Genomic DNA, 25,046 nt, shown 5'->3' on the forward strand with positions numbered 1-25,046 from the left:
TTGCAAGGGGTCCCCAAGGAGAATTACTTCTATGCACACACAACATATGATATTGGTATTCTTGCAAGCCCTGCTGTAGGGGCCATAGTGCACAGTAATATGGACAATTCTGGACTGTGGGATTTAGCCCTCAAGAGATTACTGTGATTTAGAACATTTCTTGGTATCACTAATATATACCTGGTGCCACACCACTTAAAACCGCCTTTTTCCTCATCACTTCTCCCCTTAGATGCACACTTTGTGTTGTGCCTTCAGGAGAGTCAAGAATATGTCTCATTCAAAAGTAGTCTTTATTCTCTAACATGAAATCCGTTCTTTTCTGTGGCCTATGTTCTGAAGAATTTTTACAGAATTGCCTACAATCCAGTGAATTTTAGGAGTTATATTTTTCACAATTTGATTGTTATGGAATTATTCATTACACTTGGATGAAAACACCTTGTTTCATGGAGGGCTGGAAATCCCTACAGCAGCTAAGCATTAGAAAGGCTATGTGGCTATATACCATTCTGAAAGATTACAAGTGAATACAACTCCATGCTGTTTAAACCCAGGATTCTGGCTTTTTTCAATTGATTAGGACTTTTAGCATTACTGGTAACTTGTTTGAGTCCATCAGATATTGCTATTCAGGGTGAACTGAAAGCAGAAGCAGAATTTGCAGTCCTGATCTGAAAAGGAGAGTAGAGAGGGGAGACTTGATTTTAACTAACTTGATTAAGTCCACATTATATAAAATTTTCCTCCACTGGTAATTGTTGCTGATCTGTTATTTTTCTGTCATCATAGATGCAGAGGTATACATGACACAGCAATAGTGTTTGCTTTTGTGTTTAATGCTTCTACATACTATTATTTTAGCTTAAAAAAAAGGATAACTAAGCAGTTCTCTAGTGCTGCCTCTGCGGTGAAGAGGGAACTAGTGATTGCTGTTGATCAGTGTGTGCAGCACCTGGTTCTGTCTTGGGAATGAGGAGAATTCCTCTGCTTTCAGCAGAAGGGGGAGAGGGGTCTTCTGGCAATTTCTGGAAAGGGTATTGCTCATGACTAGCCATTGTGTGTTGGAGCATTCTTTCTGCCAGTCACGTTGTCTTTTATTAGGCAATAACACGACAGGTTGAATTTCTCTAATCTGGCATTCACTGAGTCTGGCAACATTCGTGGTCTAGCATGATTTTAGTTACACTAGATGTCTACTTATTGTGAATGGGGCCAAGTTTCCTGCGCCCTCTCTTATCCCTTTCTGCACATTTCACTTCCCCAAGTGGGAACCCTGACTGGGGGCAGCTGCAGATCCCTGGGGCCAGGATCTAGGGCCAACAGCCAGAATCCAAGGTGAGAGGCTGGGACTCTGGATCTGGCATTGAAGCTCCTGGGCTGTGGTTGACTTTCCATGGTCTGGCAAATTCTCTAGTTCTGTCCTGAGAATGCTGGTTTAGAAGTTTAACCTGTAATGGTAGTTGACCCCACCCAACAAAACCAAAGAGTTAAACTCCTAAATTCAAGTTTAAGCACTTACATAAAAGTGATGTGGTTTTATCTGCACTACAAAGCTGCTGAGCACCTGTAACTACAGGGCTACGTCTAGACTACATCCCTTTTTCGTAAAAGGGATGTAAATTAGACGTATCGCAATTTCTAATGAAGCGGGGATTGAAATCTCCCCCGCTTCATTAGCATAAAAATGGCTGCCGTATTTTTTCAGCACGGAGCTTTGCCGGAAAAAAGCGCCAGTCTAGACGCTGATCTTGCGGAAAATAAAGCCTTTCCCGAAAGATCCCTTGTCTCTCTATGAAATAAGGGATCTTTCGGAAAAGGCTTTATTTTCCGCAAGATCAGCGTCTAGACTGGCGCTTTTTTCCGGCAAAGCTCCATGCCAAAGAAAAGCGGCAGCCATTTTTATGCTAATGAAGTGGGGGAAATTTAAATCCCCGCTTCATTAGCAATTGCGATACGTCTAATTTACATCCCTTTTACGAAAAAGGGATGTAGTCTAGACTTAGCCCAGGTGACTTCAACAGGATTCGTGGGGGCTCAGAACTTCTATAAATTCCTGTTGATTCTTAAACATTCACCGCCATTTTCTGACTTTTATTTTTATTTTTTTTACCTGAACCAACTGTGTAAAGGATGTTTGGGCAAGGATGTAAGCCACAGTTTGTGTAAGGCAAGGATTAGACTATAAAGTTTGGTTGGCATAGCTGTGTCAGTCAGCAGTGTGGATAAAAACACCACTCCACCCCTGATACATCTATGCTGGCAAAAACCCCAATGAGGACACAGCTATGCCAATAAAGTGTGCCCCTCTCATACCTAATTTGGGGAGGTGGTATCACTATACCTTCAGAAAAACTCTTGTTGGCATAAGCTGTTTTTACACCCAAGGCCTCTCCTGGAATAGCTATATGAGTAAAGCATTTGTAATGTAAAGTCTTAAAAAGTTGTTTCTAAGTGGCTTGAGCCTTTTTATTACAGAGTGAGCCTGCAAGTAAAATTTTATTTTTAATTATTTATTTTGTAAGGATTTTTACAGATATAATACTGGCAGTCCCCGGGTTACGTACAAGATAGGGACTGTAGGTTTGTTCTTAAGTTGAATCTGTATGTAAGTCGGAACTGGCGTCCAGATTCAGCCGCTGCTGAAACTGATCAGTTTCAACAGCGGCTGAATCTGGACGCCAGTTCTGACTTACATACAGATTCAACTTATGAACCCCAGGCATCCCCAAGTCAGCGACTGCTGAAACTGATCAGCGGCTGATTCCAGGAAGCCCGGGGCAGGGGCTTCCTGTAGTCAGCCACTGGTCAGTTTCAGCAGCGGCTGACTTGGGGACGCCTGGGGCAGAGCAGCTGGGGTGCTGCTGGGTTGGTCCAGTAGCGCCGCCGCTCCTCGGCGCTACTGGACCAACCCAGCAGCACCCAAGCTGCTCTGCCCCAGGCGTCCTGATTCAGCCGCTGCTGAAACTGAGCAGCAGTGGCTGAATCAGGACGCCTGGGGCAGAGCAGCTGGGGTGCTGCCGGGTTGGTCCAGTAGCGCCCAAAGCGGTGCTACGGGACCAACTGGCAGCGCCCCAGCTGCTGTACCACAGGCGTCCGGAGCAAAGCCGCGGAGCAGGGGGCAGCGGGACAGCCCAGACGCGCCGTGGCTGTCCTGCTGCCCTCGGGCTCCGTGGCTTTGCTCTGCTTTGCTCCCCGTCCGCCTGGTCTGCTGTCCGCTGCCCGCGTGTTCCGCCGCTTTGCTTCCTCTTCCTGGTCTGCTGGAGACGAGGGAGAGGGAGGGCCCCGTTCGTAACTGCGGATCTGACGTAAGTCGGGTCCGCGTAACTCGGGGACTGCCTGTAGTTAACATTCTATGAAGGAATATAAAAACAGCCCCAAAATGTCCAAATATCACCCATATTGGGGTGCACACAAACTATTTGTTGGCTGTAATATTCCCATCTGGAGATTGCTTCACTAATAATTTTATATAAATTGTGTATTTTGATTTAACTTTCTTTGCTTCTGTAATCTGGTAAATGTAGTGGTCAGACAGTTTTAGAAAACTTCAGGTTTATTACAGTGTTTATGTTCTTATCACAATGATGGTTGTTTATTGCAACCCACAATAAAGTGATTTTGTAGGAGATCCACTTTGCCTTTGACTGTGCAGGTGTGAATAATAGGTATTGTGGTATGTTTCCTAAGTGGTATTACTATAATTTACCAATGTTTATAATTTTGTATCACTGCAAACTAATATTAATATTGCTATGAAAACCATGTATATATGTAATATTTCTCAGACAGTAAAAACCTATATTTCCATTGTTTAAGTGACATGATACTGCAAGAAGCTCATCAATCAGAGAGCTTGTAGAGGGAGTAGATGCTCAGATATATGTGATGGGGCAGTGGCAGCACACAAGTATCAACTCATTGACTTTTAGCTTAGGATGCAACTGAAGTTACTACCTTTGTTATAATTACCTGAAGATTATCTTATTCTTTAGAATTTTACATAGTTTGCTATTCCAGCCCACAAAACTGCTGCTAGAGATACACCAAACAAACTTGGTTTTTTAATTTGTACTTTTCATTTTTTCTTCTAATTAATTTATTAATTACTTTGAGTAATCTTGATGTTTAATGATGTATATAAATTATGGATGTTAGTGGCTACCTGGCTAACCATTTAACCCAGTGATTCCCAACCTTTTCAAGCATACAGATCCCTTTTCAGTTTATTAAAATTTCACAGACCCCCCAAACAATCCATTTTTACTAGCCCAACTATACCCTTCCCGCTAACCTAATAGCTTTTGAATGATTAGAGTGGAGTAAAGCATTCAAAAAAGAAAAAAAAAATGGTAAAACGTGACTGACCCGTTTGCAAGCTGACTCCAGTGGATAGTCACAACGTGTCAGCTTCAGCGAAGGCTGAGGGACGTGCAGACTGCAGGGCATGGAGCTTCTTAAGTCCCGCTGGCTGCTGTTCACCTGCGTTGCTTCCTTAGCTCCTGTCCCCTCCACCTCCTACCCATCCACGGAGTGAAGGGGCTCTCATGGCCAAAGGGAGCTGGCAGCTCCTCAAGGGCAGAACTTCAGGGAGGGTAGGCGGCAAGGGCAGAACTTTGAGAGTGAAGTGGGGGGGAGGGCACCAGCCGAGCATGCCAGGTTGTGGCTTGCTTTTGATCCCGTTCTCTGGATGCTAAGGGAACGAGGGGAAAGGGCTTGCATTCCGTGCATGCCTCTCGCACACCAACCAGGCCATCATGGTGGGCCTAATCCTTCCTTTTAAAAAGTTTCTGGGGATCCTCTGCAGTCCCTCACGGACCTCCTAGGGGTCTGCAGAGCCCAGGTTGGGAACCACTGATCTAACTGATAAGCGATTGCTTATTGTTTAATGGTTCTCGTTAATTGCAATACCACCACCCCACCCCCTGCATGCTCTGCATTTTAACTTCAGACCACCAGGCTGGCTCAGTCCGAGTTTTAAATGAAGAGCATGCAGGGGTGCCACCTGCCACCCCATGCAGCAGCGTGGGATGGCAAGGGGTTCTCTAGGAGTGGGGCTGGAAACTCACTGGCTGCCGGCCCTGCCTCTGGGGGGGAACATTCTAGTAACTGTATAATCACTAAAAATTGTTGCAGCTATGTGATTACTAAAATAAATGACATCATACATCCCTAATATAAATAAAAAATATTTGTAGGATTTAGTATTGAGTAGGTAACTTTCCATTAGGGATGTAAAATCCTGTTTAATTGTTTAACCGGTTAACCAGGGGTCAGTCCTGGGGTCTAGATGCGATCCCCAGCTTGCCTGGATCAGGCCCCAAGCCTCAGGACCTCCCAGCATCGGGGAGCCTGCACTGGTGCTCCAGCCCTGCTCACCCTACCATGGAGCTGGAGCACACAACACCTACTAGGCTGGGTCCCCCTAGGCTCTGGTATGTGAGGGGAATGTGTTTTTCTCCTTCTCAGTTTGGGGGCCATGTCAATGAGGTTTGGTTTCTCTTTGCTTCTCACTTGTGTGTGGCACTGACTGATTTTTCTGTGGATCTAACCAAAAAAAGGTTTCCCACCCCTGCGATTAACATCTAGCAGAAGGGCTGCCTCAGCCCAACTAGGCTGGAATGGCCTCCCACCTACCACTGGGCTGGAGCGCCCCTTCTCTCTCCCCCCCCCACACCCCCTCAGGCAGAGGCTGCTTCAGCCTACCCAGAGCAGTTTCTGACTGTGCGATGCCTGGGCCTGTTTCTGCTAGAGGCTGCTCTGGACTACTATTAGGGTATGCCTACACTAGCTCCCTAGTTCAAACTAGGGAGGCTAATATAGGCATTCGAAGTTGCAAATGAAGCCCGGAATTTAAATATCTGGGCTTTATTTGCGTCTTCCCGTCCGGGCGCCATTTTTAAATTCCTTTAATCCGAACTAACTATCCGCAGCTACACGTGGCAGTCAAAAATTAACTCGAACTAAGTCCTTGAGTATAACAAAATACAGGACTATGTAGCACTTTAAAGACTAACAAGATGGTTTATTAGATAATGAGCTTTCATGGGCCAGACCCACTTCCTCAGATCAAATAGTGGAAGAAAATAGTCACAACCATATATACCAAAGGATACAATTTAAAAAAATGAATACCTATGAAAAGGACAAATCAAATTTCAGAACAGAAGGGGAATGCGGGGGGAGGGGAGAAGGGAGGTGAATGTCTGTGGGCTAATGATATTAGAGGTGATAATTGGGGAAGCTATCTTTGTAATGGGTAACATAACTAGATCCTTTGTTTAGACTCAGATGTAAAGTGTCGAATTTTAGCATGAATGACAGTTCAGAGGATTCCCTTTCAAGTACAGATTTAAAAGGTCTTTGTAGCAGGATGCAGGTAGTTAAGTCGTTGAGACAGTGTCCTTTCTGGTTGAAATGGCAAGAAACTGTTTTTTTTTTGTGATCCTGTCTAATATCTGTTTTGTGGGCATTGATCCTTTGGCGAAGTGCCTGAGACGTTTGTCCAATGTACATAGCAGACGGACACTTTCGGCACATGATAGCATAAATTATATTTCTGGATGCGCAGGAATATGTGTTCTTGATCTTATAACTCACTTGGTTGGGTCCAATAATGGTATCAACAGAGTGAATATGTGGACAAAGCTGGCAACGGGGCTTGTTGCAAGGGAAGGTACCAGGGTTGGTATTAGTGTGGTATGTCCTGTGGTGGTTGGTAAGAATCATTTTGAGGTTAGGTGGTTGTCTATAGGAGACTATGGGTCTGTCTCCCAGAGCCTCTTGGAGTTTGGTATCCTGTTCCAGTATAGGCTGTAGTTTATTGATAATGTGATGGACAGGTTTAAGTTGGGAGTGGTAGGTGATGACAAGTGGAGTTCTATTGTTGGTTTTCTTGGGTCTGTCTTGAAGTAGATGGTTTCTAGGTATTCGTCTGGCTCTTTCAATTTGCTTTTTTATTTCTCCGGGTAGGTAGTTGAGGTTTATAAATGCTTGGTAGAGATCCTGAAGTTTCTGGTCTCTGTCAGTGGGATTAGAGCAGATGCGGTTGTATCGAAGGGCTTGGCTATAGATGATGGATCGTATGGTGTGTTCTGGATGGGAGCTGGAAGCATGTAGGTAACTGTATGAGTCAGTGGGTTTTCTGTAGAGAGTGGTGTCTAATTTTCCATTGTTGATTTGTACTGTGGTGTCCAGGAAATGGACCTCTCATGTAGAATGGTCCAGGATGAGGTTGATGGTGGGGTGTAGGTTGTTGAAATCTCTGTGGAATGTCTCCAGTGTTTCTTGGCCATGCGTCCAGATCAAAAAGATGTCATCGATGTAGCGTAAGTAGAGAAGGGGTAAAAGGGGATGGGAGTTGAGGAATCGTTGTTCTAGGTCAACCATAAAGATGTTAGCATACTGTGGGGCCATGCGTGTGCCCATGGCTGTGCCGCTGATCTGGAGGTATAAGTTGTTCTCAAACTGGAAATAATGGAACCAACAGTAAACATTTTAGGGATAACATTTTCTAAAAAACTACAAGCCAGGTTGATATAAATTTATGAACATTTATATTGTTCTGGGCAATTTATATGAAATTTTATATAATGAATGAGAATAAAGGGTCTTCCACATATATTGTTCTCTTACTGTTCCTTTCTAAATTAGTTACATTGTTTTAAAATATTTGTTTGTCTCATGAAACTCCAGAAACTATCACAACCTCAAGGATTGTAGATACAAATCATCTCCTTTTTTGACATTATGTAGTGGTTTGAGAAGCAAGTGTTTTATAGACATGAAAAACCACAAAATTTTGCAGTGAATAACCAAGTTCATTCTCTCATTTTTGAGCAGTGTCTGGGGAATTCTTAAGTTCACGGACAGTAACCTGTTAAATTTGTTTATATACTGAACATGAGTTGAAGTTTATTGTTTTGTGCTATCGTGATTATTTCAATAAGGGGTGAGAGATTCATAAACTCATAGAAGATTAGGTTGGAAGAGATCTCAGGAGATCATCTAGTTTAGTCCACTGTTCAAAGCAGGACCAACCCCAACTAAATCATCCCTTCTATTGCTTTGTCAACCCTGGCCTTGAAAACCTCCAAGGATGGAGATTCCACCACTTCCCTAGGCAATCCATTCCAGTGCTTCACCACCCTTGTGAAGTAGTTTTTCCTAATAGCCAACCTAGACCTCTCCCACTGCAATTTGAGACCATTGCTTCTTGTTCTGTCACAGGTCTCCACTGAAACTAGTGGGGTTGCATCCTCTTTGGAACCTTGCTTCAGGTAGTTGAAGGTGTCTATCAAATCCTCCCTTACTCTTCTGTTCTGCAGACTAAATAAGTCCAGTTCTCTCAGCCTCTCAAAAGTCATGCACTCCAGCCCTCTAGTAATTTTGGTTGCCCTCTGCTGGACTGTCCAGTTTGTCTACATCCTTTCTGATGTGTGTAAAAACCAGGCACAGTACTCCAGAGGTGGCGTCAACAATGCTGAATAGATGGGGAATCTGCTGGCAGTGTTCCTACTAAGGCAGCCCAATATTCTGTTTAAACATTGATTAATTCTGTAATTTTACTATATGTGCAGGGATTGTAATTGCTTTCCAGATGGGTTCATATATTGTTTTTCACCTCTTCATTTATTTTTAAACTTGTGAATTGCTGCATTCACATTAATTACATGAATTTATGATGAATCAATTAGGTTTTTTATTTGGGAAACATCCATATATACCCAACTCTGTGTAAAGTCATATAAATGAAACATAAATACCAGACTATCATTGGAATAGATTTCATTGTAATTTTGGCTGCCTAAGAATTGAATACAGGCAGTCCCTGACTTACAAACGGGTTACGTTCTGAACACCTGGTTGTAACTCGATTTGGTCGTAAGTCAGAAATACGTGCTGCCCGCGCTGTTTGAAAAACTTGACATATATGGTTCTCAACTAAAAAATATTATAAGGGGGTTAATGGAAGGTTGGTCGTAAGTATGGATGGTCGTAAGTTGGTGTGTTCGTAAGTTATGGAGTGGCTGTAGTCAGTTTTCAGTGTTAGTGTTTTGTACTCTTTTGGTGTTTGCAATTAACCTAGAGATGATAGGTATCAGCTAGTTTCACAAAACACCAATTTAGTAAAACAACTGTCTGAATTCTTAAGTAGGTATAATTCTCTATTCATGTTTGTAACTTTTCTTAATCTTTGCCTTACTCTAAGAAGACTGTTTTTTGAGAATGGTAGGCAATGGATTTTCTTGCCATCTTTTTTTATCATGTTGTGGAAAAAATGTCCAAATTGGATCTCCTTTTTATTTCTTTCAACAAATTTGAGGAATGTTTCCTTCCAGCTTCTTCTACTTCTGCTCCTAAAATGCCTTTTGTCTGTGTGTGTTTGTAAAGATTGGTGTGAAAGATCTTTTACTTTTCTATTTAATCAAGATAACATGATTGCTGTCCTCAGAAATGCTCAAGTAAATCCACTTAATTTTCATTTACGTATTGACAGGTTTAACTAATATTGAAGTATAGCTGCATTTTACTTTAAGTTGGGAAAAGAGAATAGTGTCTTATTGGGAAAAGAGAATAGTAAAAGACAAACTTTGATTTAGTTTTTCTCCTTTTAGTCCCGTGTTCCTAAAAATAGAAGTATTTAACTGAAGGAGAAATGGTAGAAGTGTTGAGAGCTCTAGTTTATTAATTTCAGCTTTATCAGATGGAATCTGTCCGCTGTTTCCTGATACAGCCAATCTATGGTTAATTTCAGGAGGCACGGGAATTAGAGGCAGTCTGGTAGGTAGATTGGTATGTGTGAACAAAATCTCTGCAGCAGTAGTAGATGGGGCTTCAATTCAGGCAAGTACTTCAAGAAAGTATGATAGGAGAAAATAAGCTCCAATTAAAGTAAATAAATTACAAATTCTCCAATTATAAAATCTATAGAGTCTTTCAAATCCACAGATATCCATCCGCGGCTCATTTTTGCAGATACAGATTTTGTATCCATGCAGTGCTCTAGTAATTTACACACTGGGGAAGCTATTGTGAGTGTGCATTTTCGTTTTTAAGAAATTGACTTATTTCCCCCAGGTATCAGTTTGCAACTTGTTCCAGTCTTTTGGACAGTGGCTCACATGTACAACGTAAGTGTTTGCGTGGTCTGTGTAGCTATTACCTAAATGGAATGAATCATTCCTTGTAACTTCATTCTGTATGACTTGTTCTTTTTCTTTGGTTATTTTAGTAGATAACAGCTATTCTAGCTTTTGATTAGTGCATGAAGAAAAAACAAATTTTCTATATTGCATTTGTTGGGATGCTGCTACAAAGACCATATATTTTTCTTGAATACAAATAATTTATTTCTCTATGCAGAACTTCTGAATTAAGTTCTTCTTGTGACAGATCTTTGATTCTATGTGGAGCTCTATTAACTTCATTGGGGCCCTGCATGCTCATGGAAGTCCACCTCTGTGGTTGCAGTTCTTGGTTCACCACTCATTACATTAAGAACTGATTTTGTAAACATTTAGAATGTGAGTAACTTGATTTCTGTGAACAATCTCAATGATTTATCTGGAACATTAACCATATTTGTCAGAACTGAAAGCATCACTTAAACAAAAAACAAGCCAGTTCAGTGTAAAGATGTTAAATATTGGTTAATTGAATAGTTGATTAACCACATGAATTGTTATTGATTACTCGACTATTCTGTAATCCCTGGGGGTGGGGCCAGCAGCCAGTGCAATCCGGACCTAATCCTGAAGAGCCCCCTGCCACTCTATGCTGTTGCCTCTGTATCAGAGGCAGAAGCATCAGGAGCCAGGCAAGAGCTGGTCCATAAGGGGATCTAGTTTAAAAACTACCTTCCCTCGTGGACCGGCTGCCTGTTGCGCCATGCTGCTGCCTCTGGTACAGAGGCAGAAGGGTTGGGTGGCAGTGGCCCCTATCCAGGGCGGAGCCTGAGCTCCCGGACCCTGTGTGAGCTGGAATTGAGCCAGGCTGCCTGCTAAAAAATGTATTGGCAAGAGTGTGTGTGAGTATCCGTGTAGTTTATAGCATTAATCTATAAGCTTTTGCTTATCGATTAATCGGTTAATTGATTGCACTATTACATCCCTACTTCAGTGTATGGAATCTGATTTAATTAAGTGTGTATGGAGATGAACTAATTAAGGTTGTGATCCTGTAACTCTGGCATGGGGTGAACTTCTACACCTAATCGAATCATTTGTGGGATCAGGGTCCCAACTCATCTGTGTATATGACCAGTTAAGGAAATCCTTGTCTGTCAGATCAAAATCCAGTCTGGGAAAGTGAAACTGAATCACTTACTGCCTCATGATTAGGCTGCTAACCAGCACTTAGAAGCCTTGTATTAGCTTGAGTCAGATGTTCAAGCAGCAGTTGAAAATAAAAATTGGTTTTCTACCTTGATTTTCTTATAAATGGTTCTTGACAGCTCACCTGAGCTGTATCAAGGTGATATTTCTCCTTTCTTTCCTCTTAGTCCTTAATGTATTTTGATGTATAGACATGAGTAATAATGACTGCTCTCTCACAGTACAGCGTAAGACACAAGTGCTGTTTGGTGGCAGTTACAAGAAAACAAAAACTTGCCTTCAATATTCATTTTCAGGTTGTACATGCTGGCCAAACACAGTTCAACTTTTAACTGAGAAACAGAAACAATATTAAAAAACGTAGAGTATGTCTGAATAGTGATAGAAATGTAGCCGTGTTAGTCTGGTGTAGCTGAAACAAAAAACAGGACTAACAAGATAGTTTACTAGGTGATGAGCTTTCATGGGCCAGACCCACTTCCTCAGATCAAATAGTGGAAGAAAATTGTCACAGCCATATATACCAAAGGATACCATTAAAAAAATGAACACATATGAAAAGGACAAATCAAATTTCAGAACAGAAGGGGAAGAGGGGAAGGTAAATGTCTGTGAGCTAATGATATTAGAGGTGATAATTGGAGAAGCTATCTTTGTAATGGGTAAGATAATTAGAGTCTTTATTCAAACTTAGGTGTAAAGTGTCGAATTTAAGCATGAATGACAGTTCAGAGGATTCTCTTTCAAGTGTGGTCTTAAAAGGCCTTTGAAGCAGGATGCAGGTAATCAAGTCGTTGATACAATGCCCTTTCTTGTTGAAATGGCAAGAAACTGTTTTTTTTTTGTGATCCTGTCTGATATCTGTTTTGTGGGCATTGATCCTTTGGCGAAGTATCTGAGACGTTTGTCCAATGTACATAGCAGACGGACGCTTTCGGCACATGATAGCATAAATTATATTTCTGGATGCACAGGAATATGTGTTCTTGATCTTATAACTCACTTGGTTAGGTCCAATAATGGTATCAGCAGAGTGAATATGTGGACAAAGCTGGCAACGGAGTTTGTTGCAAGGGAAGGTACCAGGGTTGGTATTAGTGTGGTATGTCCTGTGGTGGTTGGTAAGAATCATTTTGAGGTTAGGTGGTTGTCTATAGGAGACTATGGGTCTGTCTCCCAGAGCCTCTTGGAGTTTAGTGTCCTGTTCCAGTATAGGCTGTAGTTTATTGATAATGTGATGGACAGGTTTAAGTTGGGGCTTGTAGGTGATGACAAGTGGTGTTCTATTGTTGGTTTTCTTGGGTCTGTCTTGAAGTAGATGGTTTCTAGGTATTCGTCTGGCTCTTTCAATTTGCTTTTTTATTTCTCTGGGTGGGTAGTTGAGGTTTATAAATGCTTGGTAGAGATCCTGAAGTTTCTGGTTTCTGTTAGTGGTATTAGAGCAGATGCGGTTGTATTGAAGGGCTTGACTATAGATGATGGATTGTATGGTGTGTTCTGGATGGGAGCTGGAAGCATGTAGGTAACTGTATGAGTCAGTGGGTTTCCTGTAGAGAGTGGTGTCTAATTTTCCATTGCTGATTTGTACTGTGGTGTCCAGGAAATGACACACATAGAGTATGTCTGGCATCAAGTTAAGTGCTTAGGTGGTGAGAAGCAATGGCAATCTTGTGTTCTCTTCATAGCTAGCATGGTATTGTTAACTGTTCTCTTACTTTTGCTTCTAGGGCCATAACTAGCGTGCGGTAGCTGTCAAGGGCACAGAGCTGTTAGAGTTTCAAAAATAGGGCATCGCACATGATCAGACCCTGTGGCATCAGTTTCCTTCTTCCCCGCATCTGTAGGATTGGGAAAGCAGAGTCCAGCTGAAGCTCAGGCACCCCATTCCCAGTGGATTGCAGGGGTAGTGACCATGGCTGGAGCAGGCTTCCCAGTACTAGGACTCTATGAGATGTCAGGCAAGTGGGATGCTGAGTGCTGGGTTGGCTCCTACGGAGTATGTTCATTGTTCAGTAAATGTTTGCTGAAGCTGCTGCCCTTGCTAGGGATTAAAAAGGTTAAAGGAGGCAAATCAGGAAGGTAGGATCTGAGCAGGTGGTTGGAGACTGTGCTGGGGGTCTGTGCATGTGTCAAAAGCTGAATGCAGAGGCAGGAGAGGGGTCGATAAGCAAAATGGTGGGGAGTGGAGCTGGAATTGAGCCCGGTGAGATTCTGCCAGATGATGGCAGATGGCAAAACTCTAGCACAGGGAGGGGCAGAAGGGGTAACAATGAAGTAACAGTTATGCTGATAGGGTGAACCATGTGTCCTGTGCAAAAAATGGTGGGGGCAGAGTATACTGCATGTTTAGAAAGAGGTGTTCAGACAAGAAAAAGGCTGTTTGTTATTTTCAGCTAGAAAAAGTAACAATAGAAACAAAGACTATGTTAACACTACAGACCTTATAGCAGCACAGTTGTACTGCTGCAGTGGTGCTGCTGTAAGGTCTCCCCTGTTGGGAGATCTCACATCGGGACAATTAAACTTCCCACCCAAAAGTGGGTGGGAGAGCATTGCCCGTCTTTATGTGGACGGTATGGCCAGCACTATGTCCACCAGTCAGGTGTGTGGGGTAGTTTTGCACCTTCTGACAGAAGTTTTACAACTAAAGTGCTAGTCTAGACATAACCAAAGAAAGTAAAAACTACAAAAGTAAAACATGACTATTTCGTCAACGCTCAGTAGGATTAAAATACATTCTGCTCCCTTCTCAAGCTGTGTTTTCTTGTTACTGTGACCTTCCCTTATTTATTTGCTGCCACAGCACTAATTCATTTGTTATTATAGAGAAAAGGATAAGAAGTTTCCCTATGATCCATTGTTATAATGCACCTTTAACTGGTCTGTTATTTATAGTATCATAAACTTTTGTGGGCAAAACCCACTTCCTCAGATGAGCTTGAGTTGAGAATTGATGCTTTCAGACTGGTCCAGAATGGTGAATACACCTTGGCTTGGCTTTTCTTTTCTTTTAGAATTTTGGGCTTGGGACAATTTTCTTCTGTGCTCAGATGGATAAAAATACTGGCCATTTATTATACAAGTGAAGAGGCCAAAAGGGAAATCTGCACTGGGTGTAGATCTGGATTGTAGCTGCTGGCAAGATACACACGGGTGAAGAAGCATGTCCCCTGTAACCTGTGCTTGTTGTGCTCTGGGCTGTGACCTAGCCATGCGGTTCCAAACATCCTTCTTTACAAGACTGAAAATGGGGTACGATCACTGAGATTTCTCCATCTAGCCACTATAACCATGACGTTATTAGCTCATACTTCAGAAAGCACAGCATAATCTGATTTCACAATCACCACAGCCATATACTTTCTTCTGTCTCTACTGGGGATGTTAAATTGAGTTTAATCAACGAATCGACTAGTCGATGGATTTTCTGAGAAGCAGCAGCAGTGGGAAGGGGAAGCAACTAGTCAACTCTCCAATAACCTTTTGCTTATTGGATAGTTGACTAGTCTCTTACTCCCCTAGTCTCCACACTTAAAAATGGGGAGGATACTATTGGGATGATGAAAGATTGTGTGAAAATGAAAGTGGCACTTGGTAGAATTATGCAGTCACTTTTATTGTCTACGTACTTTACCAACATGAAAAATAAATTCATTTTCATCACTCTATAATATCCCAACTCATATCCCAGTGGGAGTGCAAATATGCTTGCTCGCTCACGGTGCTAAAATGTCTAGTTACAGCTCTGCTTGCTTCAGTTTTGACTTTGACATCACCGTTTCCTCTTTCAACTTGTTGTCAGTGGAGGTTCTGCTGCACTACTCCTTCAGAGCTATATTTGTTTAGGAATTATGTGCTTCAAAGGGGCAGCGCAAAGCGGTGCCCGGGATCAGCTGGAGTGTCCAGCTGATCATGGGCTCCGTGTTGCGCTGCCCCTTGGAAATGCCTCCTGGGTGCCTCAAAGGGGCGGTGCTGCACAGAGCCCAGGATCATCTAGGGACTCCAGCTGATCCCAGGCTCCTAATGTGCTGCCCCTTTTAAGCGCCACAGTGGCACTTTAAAGGAGCAGTGCAGCATTAACGCCTGCGAGTAAAAAAATTAACGCATTAATCCTTTCCTGCATTAATCGCAGGTGTTAATGCACATCAATTGACAGCCCTAAAGAAAACCCATTTTGGTTACACAAAATGGGGACAGAAAACTGAGATGGTTGGTATTTTTGTGTAAGTTGTCTTTAATTTTTTCCTCATTACCAGTTTACACCAGCAATAAATCTAGTCAGCTATCACAGAGTAAATTATGGAATATTTCTAAATATAAGGCCCACATAATTTTTAATGTAAAATGATTTTGGTACCATTATTTTCTCTTGTTTCTTCTTAGCCTTCTACTCTCTCTTCAGATTTATACCAAATTAACATAGGGCATGTCAACAGTTAAGATGGTATAGTGATGCAGCTGCACTGATGCAGTTGTGCCTCTCTGGCTTCAGTGAAGCCACATCATATGCCAAAAGGAGGGCTTCTCCTATTGAGGTAGATACTCAACCTCCATGAGAAACTTTATAAGATAAGCCCTTCCATCAGCACAACACTGCCTACAGTGGGAGTTAGGTTTGTAAAACTGTTGCTCAAGTGTGTGGATTTCCTACTCCCTGAGCTAAATATTTATATTGACAGAAACTGCTAGTGTAGACAAGTCTGAGTAGAGTGTGTTCCATGGATTGTTTTTTTTTTTTTCTTTCATTCTGTAGCTAGCATAATGGGAGAAAATCAATGTGGGAATTTGACCATATTCGGTTTCTTATGTGGCCATTGGAATGGTGGTTGTTCTTTCACCTGTCATTCATGCTACAGGTTTTGTGCTGTCTTGTTGATTTAGTTACACATCATGTGCATTTGTATTTAGGGATGTTAGAGTTTAACTGGTTAACCAGTCAGCTGATGATTATTAGTTAATGTTATCAGTTAAACTCTGCCCCACTCCTGGGGAGCAGCTTCTCTGTGGCAGTGAAACCTCTTCCCCGGGAGCAGAGCTGACAGCCCTTGCCCACCTGACATCCAGGGAAGAGGCTTCACTGTGGGCTCTACAATATGAAGCTTATTTAAGCATGTAACTGTTAAGATTTTTAGCAGTTATACGGTTACCTTATTAAATTACTATTAACATCCCTACTTGTATTCTCTGAGATTGGTGTATATTTCAACTCAGAAGCCATGCAGAATTTTACTGTATTTGTTACAAAAATATTAATCAGGAACAGTACAGTATAGAATAAAAAATAACTGAAGTACCAACATGAAAATCAGAGTATGTTTTAATGGTGTAGGAGCATTCAACTGCTGTTACATTATAGCCAGTTTTCTTTCCCTTTTTAGGGAAAGGCTGGAAAATTGCTGCTGGAGGTCATGTTATTGCAATCGTAATAGGAACAGAATGATTAGACTAATGCAGATCAGGAAATTGCTTTGAGAAAGTGCTTTATTTTATTGCTTCTAGCCCCCTCTGTGCACACCTTAAACAGTTGTATTGTGTTTCTAAAATTACTTTTTGAAATATATCAGGATTTTAAAGACTAACTGTTGTCTAAAATTCTTTGGCAGTACTTTAATGTGGACGATTGATTGGGTTATGCTCTTTTCATCAAGCATTTTAACTCTCCAGGACTAAAAGCATTTGTTGATACTTCTATGTGTGTTTTGTTGCAGAGACTGTCCTACTTTAGAAAAACATGGTTTTCAAATATTTTTCCTATTCTTCCTTTCCTTTTCTTTATATAAATTTGTAGTCTTTTATTACTCCCCAAATAAATAATTTTAGAAATAGTCTCCTTTTAGTAAAACGTATACAATATATTTAAAAATTACAATGATCTCATTTTAATTAATTCTAGCCAAGTGTATGTAACTTTTATTAAAATAGCTTTAATGAGATAATACCTAAAGGAAACACTGTCCTATCAGACATAAAAAGAATATTAGAACTTCCCAACTTCTTCTTCTGTTTTGAGCATTCCAACCGTTCAAGGGCTTAGTAGAACTAAATAATTCCTGTTTTAAACATAGATATCTTGTAATCTCAAAGCCGTCACAAAGAAAATAAAGCACTTTCTCAAAGCTGTGGGGGGTGCGATTGGCTGTTGTGGTCAGTCCTGGAAGATGAACCTGTCCCTTTTGCAGGGCCCGACATCTTGTTGACAGTTAATGAAAACAGCTTTTGATTTGGCTATCTGCATTTCAGAGCCCTGTGCCACCATGGTGCTATGGCCATCTGTAGTCCCATGGTAGGCGCCAGCAGCAGCAAGCAGCCCAGGACCAGGCCGGATCCATCCCACTGGCCCATTTGCTGATGCCGATGATTTGTCCTGGGCCCCATACTCATTAGGGACAGTTCTGCTTGTAACGTTACTTTATGAGAGAGCTACATGCAAGGAGAACTCAAATTCTTGTATCTATAATCCTCATACAGATGGGAAGGTGGATTAATGCCTAACTTTTTCAAAACACCAACTCCTATTAATCTAATTCTCACTTAGGCTCAATGATCAGTCCTGTGGCACTTTAAAGATTAACACATATATAACCCTAATATATACCCTCACTTGAATGTTAAAGATCTTTGCTACCAGGACCTACTGCCCAAACTTGCAGTCCTGTGAAACGTGAAGAAATTAAAATGGATCCTGACTCCTACTTAAAGTCCATACCGAGACAAATGACATCATATCAGAGTGTCCCCTTTGTTCTTTTGTTGGGGAACTATAATCACAAGATGTAGAAAGATGTAGGAATCCCTGCAGGGACCTGTCTTAACCCATTTCAGGTTTGCATTTTCAGCTTCCTTGTTGAGGTAAAAGTGTTGCTTACCTAATAGGAGGTTGAAGACCAGGAAGCAAGCTGATGCTTCTGAGGATAGGACCAATCCTAAGATTTAAACTCTGAACTCTAGCATCAGCTTAAATGGTTTTGCATTCTGTTATTTTGTGTACAACTGATTGCACTGTTAATCATGCAAAAACTTTTTACACACAGAGTGTTTTTTAATTAATGTGGTTTTCTTCCTGGTTTTCTGTTCGCAAAGGTGAACGCAACTTCTACTCTTTTAAGGCGTGTTGAAGGTTACCGGGTTTGATGTGTATGCTGGTAAAGCCTTATTACTGCTGTGCAGTTTTACATGTATGCTTTATACATGTCAGGTAAACAAAAAAAATTGTAGAACATATTAGTGATACAAGCAACTAGTTGACTCAACTAGTCGCTTCCCCCCCTCCAATTGCGGCCTCTATCATAGAGATGCAACAAGCGGGGAGAGCAGGAGCCAGTGTTGGGGGAACCGGCTTTACCAGTTATCCCCCAGCACCATCTCTGGTGGGGATAGGGAGGAAGAGGCACAGTGGGGAAACATCACGAGCAGGGATTGCTTCAGTCCCTGCTTATGCTAGTGCCTAGTGTGGGTGCTTCTGCTTTTGAAATGTACAAGAGCCCTGTGGGTGACTCCGGAGTGGAACAGTGCGGGTGGCTGGAGCCAGCACGAGCGAAGACTGCTCTGTCCCAGCTCGAGTTGGTTCCTGGAGCTTCTTCCACTGCGGCTCTGCAGAGGTGCTTATCGATTAATTGTATAGTCGATACAAATTGTATTGACTACATGATTAGCCAGACAATCGTATTTTAACATCCTTAAAACAGATGTGACTAGCTATTTTGTATTTGAAGCTAGAGAACAGTATGCAGTAACTGAATGTAGTTTGTTTTCCTTTGGAAAATGGATTTTGTTAGACCCACGTGAGACAGAAAACTTTTTTCTTTTGTTAATTATTTTATCAAAGTTTGAAAGGTATAAATGCTTGGTGCATAATAATGAATGTTCGGGAGAATAGGTCTTTATTATTTGTTGTTAGACAAGAAAGGGCCTGAAGCATGATTAAACTGAAACTATAAGGTGCAGAATTATCTATATCTCATCAGTTCCTAAGAACCTCAGAACTGCTTTTACCTCTTTCCATCTCACATATGAAAGCGTGTTTGTACAGAATTTATGCTAAGCTACAAGGCCCATGCTGAGCAACAGAGCTCCAAAGAAAAGCAAGAAGGAGATAGAATGGACTTTGGTACAATTCCCATTTGTAATATAAAACTGTACCAAGGCCAGCCCCAAACACGGCTGTTATGTTTCTTTGTTTTCAAGAAGGCTCCAGAGCATCAACAGAAAAAAGCATTCAGATTATAAAGGCTTAAATGAAAACAGAAATTTTCACCTTTGTTCAGGAATTTAGTCCAAGTTTAGTAAAAAGAACAAACATAGCAGTCAATGTGCTTAGGACACAGTAAAAAACTGAAGATTGCTGTGCAGTTTGTAGTCTTCTCCACCTGGATTTTTTTATTTTGTAGTGTCTAGAATGGACCTGGGCATTATTCTTTTCATTAACATTTGAAGTATTGAAGGATAGATGTGGGAAAATCTCATCATTAGACAGCATCTTCTCTTACCATTTTGATGAAGGTGCAACTCACCAATGGATATTATGAGGTGTCAAATAAAATACACCACGTTAGCTTTTAAAGAACTGTTTCTTAGCAATTGACATAAAACCAACCATACTTCCTATTTGCTGCAGCCAAGTATTTTCATAATATTTTTATACAGCTTTCCAGATCACAGGGATATTTGTTTCAAGTTAAAATTTTGAGTACTTACTTTGAAAAGAAATCATAATTACAGTGGAGTCCGGATTATCTGACTCCCGGTAATCTGACACTCTGCTTTATCCGACCCTGCAGCTCCCGGGGACTTTGACCCTGGGAGCTGCAGGATTGGATACAGCACGGGCAGGGACAACGGCCCCGCTTGCTGCCCCGTCACTCTCTTGGAGCAGCTGCTGCTGCTTCTGCCCGGAACAACGGGGCAGCAAATGGGGCCGTTCTCCCGCCCCGTGCCCTAGAGCCGCTGATGCGGCTCCTGCCGGGGTCGCTACTTCCCCGGCGGCAGCAGCAGCAGCTGTCCCCGTGCTTTCTAGGAACAGCTGATGCACTGCTGCCGGGGAAGACGTGGCCCCGGCAGGAGCCCCATCAGCTACTCCTAGAGAGCATGGGGACAGCTGCTGCTGCTGTTGCTGTTGCTGCTGCCGCCGGGGAAGAAGCGGCCCCGGCAGCAGCAACTGTCCCTGTGCTCTCTAAGAGCAGCTGATAGGGCTCCTGCTGGGGTCGCGTCTTCCTCGGCAGCAGTCCCTATCATCCGACATATTTGGTAATCCGACCATGTGTCAGTCCCTTTTATGTCAGATGATAGGGACTCTACTGTATGCAAATACTTTGACTACTGTGATTCCTTTATTGAAGCCTTATGGTGATTGCGCCCCTTCAGTTATGAAATTTGACTCAGGTTCAGGCTATTAATATATTGTTTAGGATAAAGTTTAAAATACGTATTAGAAATTTGGTCTGAACCCACAGAGAATAAATAAAGTTAAGTGACTGTGACTTTAATGAGTAGTGCAAAGTTTACATGTTCATATTTCTGAGTAAATTTGGGCTGTGTCATGTCAGTTTCTTCTATAAGCATACATAATTTCCCTTTCAAATCAGTAGCACATTCAGCATTAAAAATCGGGGGCATGTTACCTGTGATAATTAAGTTCACAACTTTAGGTAACTGCATTTATATTAAAATGCTTTCAGATCCAAGACTAACTATGTACTTTCATGTTTTCAGTATTAGGCTCTAACCAAATGTTTCTGAAGTGTGTTCCTCCCCCCCCCCCTTTTTTTTAAAGCAAACAAATTCCTTTTGTAAATCTCCCGAACCATATAGTGAGTGTTGATTATAGGTATTGTCTATATTGTTCTGTTCAGTTTATCTCTGTGCACAGTTGTGCTGAATGGTCTGAAACAGGATGTGCTTTTGCTTTGTTGTAAACTTTGTAGATAAGATGTATTATGCTTCATCCTAAACTATAATAAATCTAATAACTTGTAACTGGGATTTTTATTTATGATTTAATACTTATAGTATGCTGTGTTTAACTCTCCATTACACTATTGCTGCACATAAATGGACTAAATAATTAATTGAAACATCCAGTTATAGGAAAAGCAACTGTTTTGTCAGGGAAATTTTTATCCCTCCACTCCCTAAAAAAAGCAAAGCCCTGATAAATGAAATTGAAATCTTTCTCTTCAAAATCATAGCAGACCAGCATTCTTCTTTCTCTCTGTTAATACTGCTTTCTTCTCCTCCCCTGTGTAAGGGACACTGACTCAGCACCTTCTGTGCAGTCACTGAAACTCTTTATTCCAGCTTTGTAAGGCAAGGAGGCCCCTGGGAGGTGGGAGGTAGTTAGAGAGTGAGCCTTCCTCTCTCACCCTGCAGCAATGACTCTCATCCCATAGGGCTTAGTCCAGCTGGAACCAGTGGTTGAGAGAGAGCCCACCTTATGCTACTCGTAGCAGCAGCTCCTGTGCTCAGTGAGGCTGTGCCCAAGCATTGAGAGTGAGTCCGCCCCACACTCACCAGATCACAAGGCTACTCATTCAGATTTCTCCAGGCTCGTCATGATGGAAGGGCAGCTGGGCAACCATGTGTGCTTCGTTGCAACATAGATATGGGGAGCTGGACCCAGTTCTGTGGGACACAGAAGCTGCCACTATGGAGCAGGGATGTTAAATGTCAGTTAATTGAATGGTCGAGTAACCCAAGTAATTCTTGTTGGTTAGGCAACTATTCTGAAGTCCCTGGGATGGGGCCAGCAGTCAGTGCACTCTGGCCTTTCTCCTGAAAAGCTCCCTGCCACTCTGTGCTGCTGCCTCTGTATTAGAGACAGCAGCATGGGGTGCCAGGCGGGAGCTTGTTTGCGAGGGGAACCAGTTTAAAAATCAGCTCCCCTCATAGGCTGGCTGCCTGTCGCCCTGTGCTGCTGCTCTGATAAAGAAGCAGCAGTGTGGGGTGGCAGCAGCCCCTGTATAGGGCGGGGTAGGGCTAAGGGTCTGAGCTCCTCGACCCAGCGTGAGCTGGAACTGAGCCAGGCTGCTGGCCAGCCTGCTAAAAAATGTACTGGCAAAGGGGGGAGGGAAATGTGTATAGTCTATAGCATTAACCTATACGTTTTTGCTTATCGGTTAATCGACTACACTCCCTACTGTGGAGCAGATGCAGGGCAGTCTGGCTGTCCAACATATCTCCACCCTTCAGCTTGGTGCCACTCTCAACACTGGGTTGGTGGGGCAGCCCTCCTAGAGCCTTCCCTCCCAGATAGAGAAGTCACTCACAGTATCTTAATTTTTTTCACCTCTGTGACAAACCTGCAACCCTAATTATAGGGAAACATAAATTATATAAATGCATGCTAAACAATGGTACTGTGTCAATTTGTGATTCTATTTTTGTTTCTATTCAGTACTTCAGAATTATCATTTGAATTGTAATTGTTTAAGTTTTGCCACGTATGGGTGTGTCTGCTTTTCGTATTAGCTGTTTATAAGGAGAAAATGTGTTGTGTGTCTGAGATTAATTTCCAAAACAGACCTGTTACATAGTAAGGTCTTCTGACAGTACTGTAAATAGTGTTTTATCTCAGGAAATGGCTATAGTTAACCTAGAAATGTGAACCAGGTAAAATAAGTAAAGGCTCTATAAATACAGATACACAAAAATTCTGTTGATACACTCCCATATGTAAGCCATTATGACAGATGTGCCAGATTTTCTGTTTAAACTGTTTTGATACATGAAAATTTTAATTCAAACTGCTCTGAAATATTTTAAATAAACAAATGTGGGTGATGGTTGTTCAAACATGTGCAATTCTTTAGTTTTCACGGTATATTTTAAATACAGAACCACCATAACTCCAGTAAACACATGTTTCTGGAAAATAAACCATGTCATACTAACTTGATGTCTGTTTTTATAAGATTACAAGACTAGTTGATAAAGATAATAGGGATGGTACTTGGTCCTGCTGTGAGGGCAGGAGACTGGACTCAAAGACCTCTCAAGGTCCCTTCCAGTTCTATGAGATGGTATATCTCCATATATTATTATTTTATTATAATAGTATGAATATAGTATATTTAGACATGTGTAAGGCATTTTACTTGGTACTGCATGACTTTTTTATATTAAACTACAACTAGACAGAATTAACATGGCACATCTTAAATGGATTAAAAGATGGTTGTCAGGTCATGAAATGTAATTGTAAGCCGGAATTTATTTAAAAAGAGTGCTTCTAGGGGGGTTGCGAAGGAATTGGTTCTTGATCCTATGCTATTTAACATTTTTATCAGTGACCTGGAAGAATACAAAATAAATCACCATTGATGACATTTGTAAATGACACACAAACTATAGGAATGGTAAATAATGAAGAGGATAGGTTGTTGGTTCAGAGCAATCTGGATCACTTAGTGAATTTTGCACAAACTCTGTACCTTTTGTAACAGCCAAATGTAAAGAAATACATATAATAACAAACATCATAGGCCAGGGTTAGAAGCTATGGGGACTCTTTCCTGGGAAACTGACTGCAATTCAGAGTTGGGCATCTTTGTAGACAATATGCTGAACATAGGTGTTATGCTATGCCCAAAAGACATAATTCAGTCCATAGATGTAGAAACGAATCTCAGATAGGAGTATGGCAATTATATCATTTCTGTGTTTGGCATTTGCTTACAGCCTTGAGCAACATAGTTAGGTCAGTATAATTTTTAACTTAAATCAAGTAATTGGACTTTTCAGTACAAACTGGTCCAGTACATAATAGGATTTAATAAAAAGCCAGTTGAAACTTTCAGTTAAATTAAATATTTCAGTTTAATTCAGTGAGCTTCAGGCCAGGACCATAATTCATTTGATCATGTTGCTTGTCCATGGGAAAATAAATTGTTGTTTGACATACCAAGGTTATCCTGCATAAGTTTTCAAAACTTCAAGATGTGACCATCATTCTTCTGGTATGCTTTAGTAACCAGATGTTACATACTGACAATCTAGAAGATTTTTGTACTAAAAAATGGTGTTTATAGTTGCAGTGGAAAGTGGCAGATCTTTCTTTCTTGTTGGTAGTACAAGGCCAGTAAGGTCACAAGAAAAAATATAGGCAGCTACAGCATTTTAAAATATAGTTTCATTTGGTGACACAGATCTTTTGTATTCTTTATAATGTGGTATTTACTTTAGTTTTTAAATCAGTAATCTATTTGTTTCATACTGAACATACGTAGTATTTCTTATTATATATTTTATGGATGAATTAAACTTTACAAAGGATATTAGTGATTTCAAAATTATTAGTGTTTATCTGGAACTTGAAATGTACTTTTTTGATACAATTGAAAATCAAATATATTTTTCTGTGACAAAGCTGGGAAAAATGATAAACATCTGGTGTTTTTAAAAAGTGATTTCCTTAGCTTTTTTGGTATTACTTAGATTCTAGCTTTCATGAAGTATACTAGTTTTCATGGTTGACTAACAGGTTTGGATTTATATGTTTCTTTTTCCGAAATTAGATATGCCATTATCTATCTTTCTCCCCGAAGGAGAGACAGCTCTACAGTTTTTTATCCAGATTTCAGCTTTGCATTGCCTGCTGAGAATTTTAATAAAGTTTTGCAGAATCCAGGGAACTGTTTTGTTAAATTGGAATAAAATTAAAATACAAAATTTCAAATCCAATCAAAATTTTGTTTGATAATGTTGTAGTTTTCTCAA

General features: G+C 41.2%; 1 protein-coding gene across 3 annotated transcripts in view; it reads left to right on the forward strand.

The window, feature by feature from the left end:
* SOCS6 (suppressor of cytokine signaling 6) overlaps nucleotides 1-25,046 on the forward strand; it is a 37,375-nt gene that overhangs the window by 5,971 nt on the left and 6,358 nt on the right. The window contains exon 3 of one of the 3 annotated variants that reach the window (XM_075921049.1): nucleotides 10,081-10,133. The exons of the other annotated variants lie outside the window; for them this stretch is intronic. The gene's annotated coding sequence lies outside the window, so the exon portion shown is untranslated. The remainder of the gene's footprint in view (nucleotides 1-10,080; nucleotides 10,134-25,046) is intronic. 3 annotated transcript variants of the gene reach the window in all.

Source organism: Pelodiscus sinensis, chromosome 2 (genome assembly GCF_049634645.1).
Source record: "Pelodiscus sinensis isolate JC-2024 chromosome 2, ASM4963464v1, whole genome shotgun sequence".
Taxonomy (NCBI): domain Eukaryota; kingdom Metazoa; phylum Chordata; order Testudines; family Trionychidae; genus Pelodiscus; species Pelodiscus sinensis.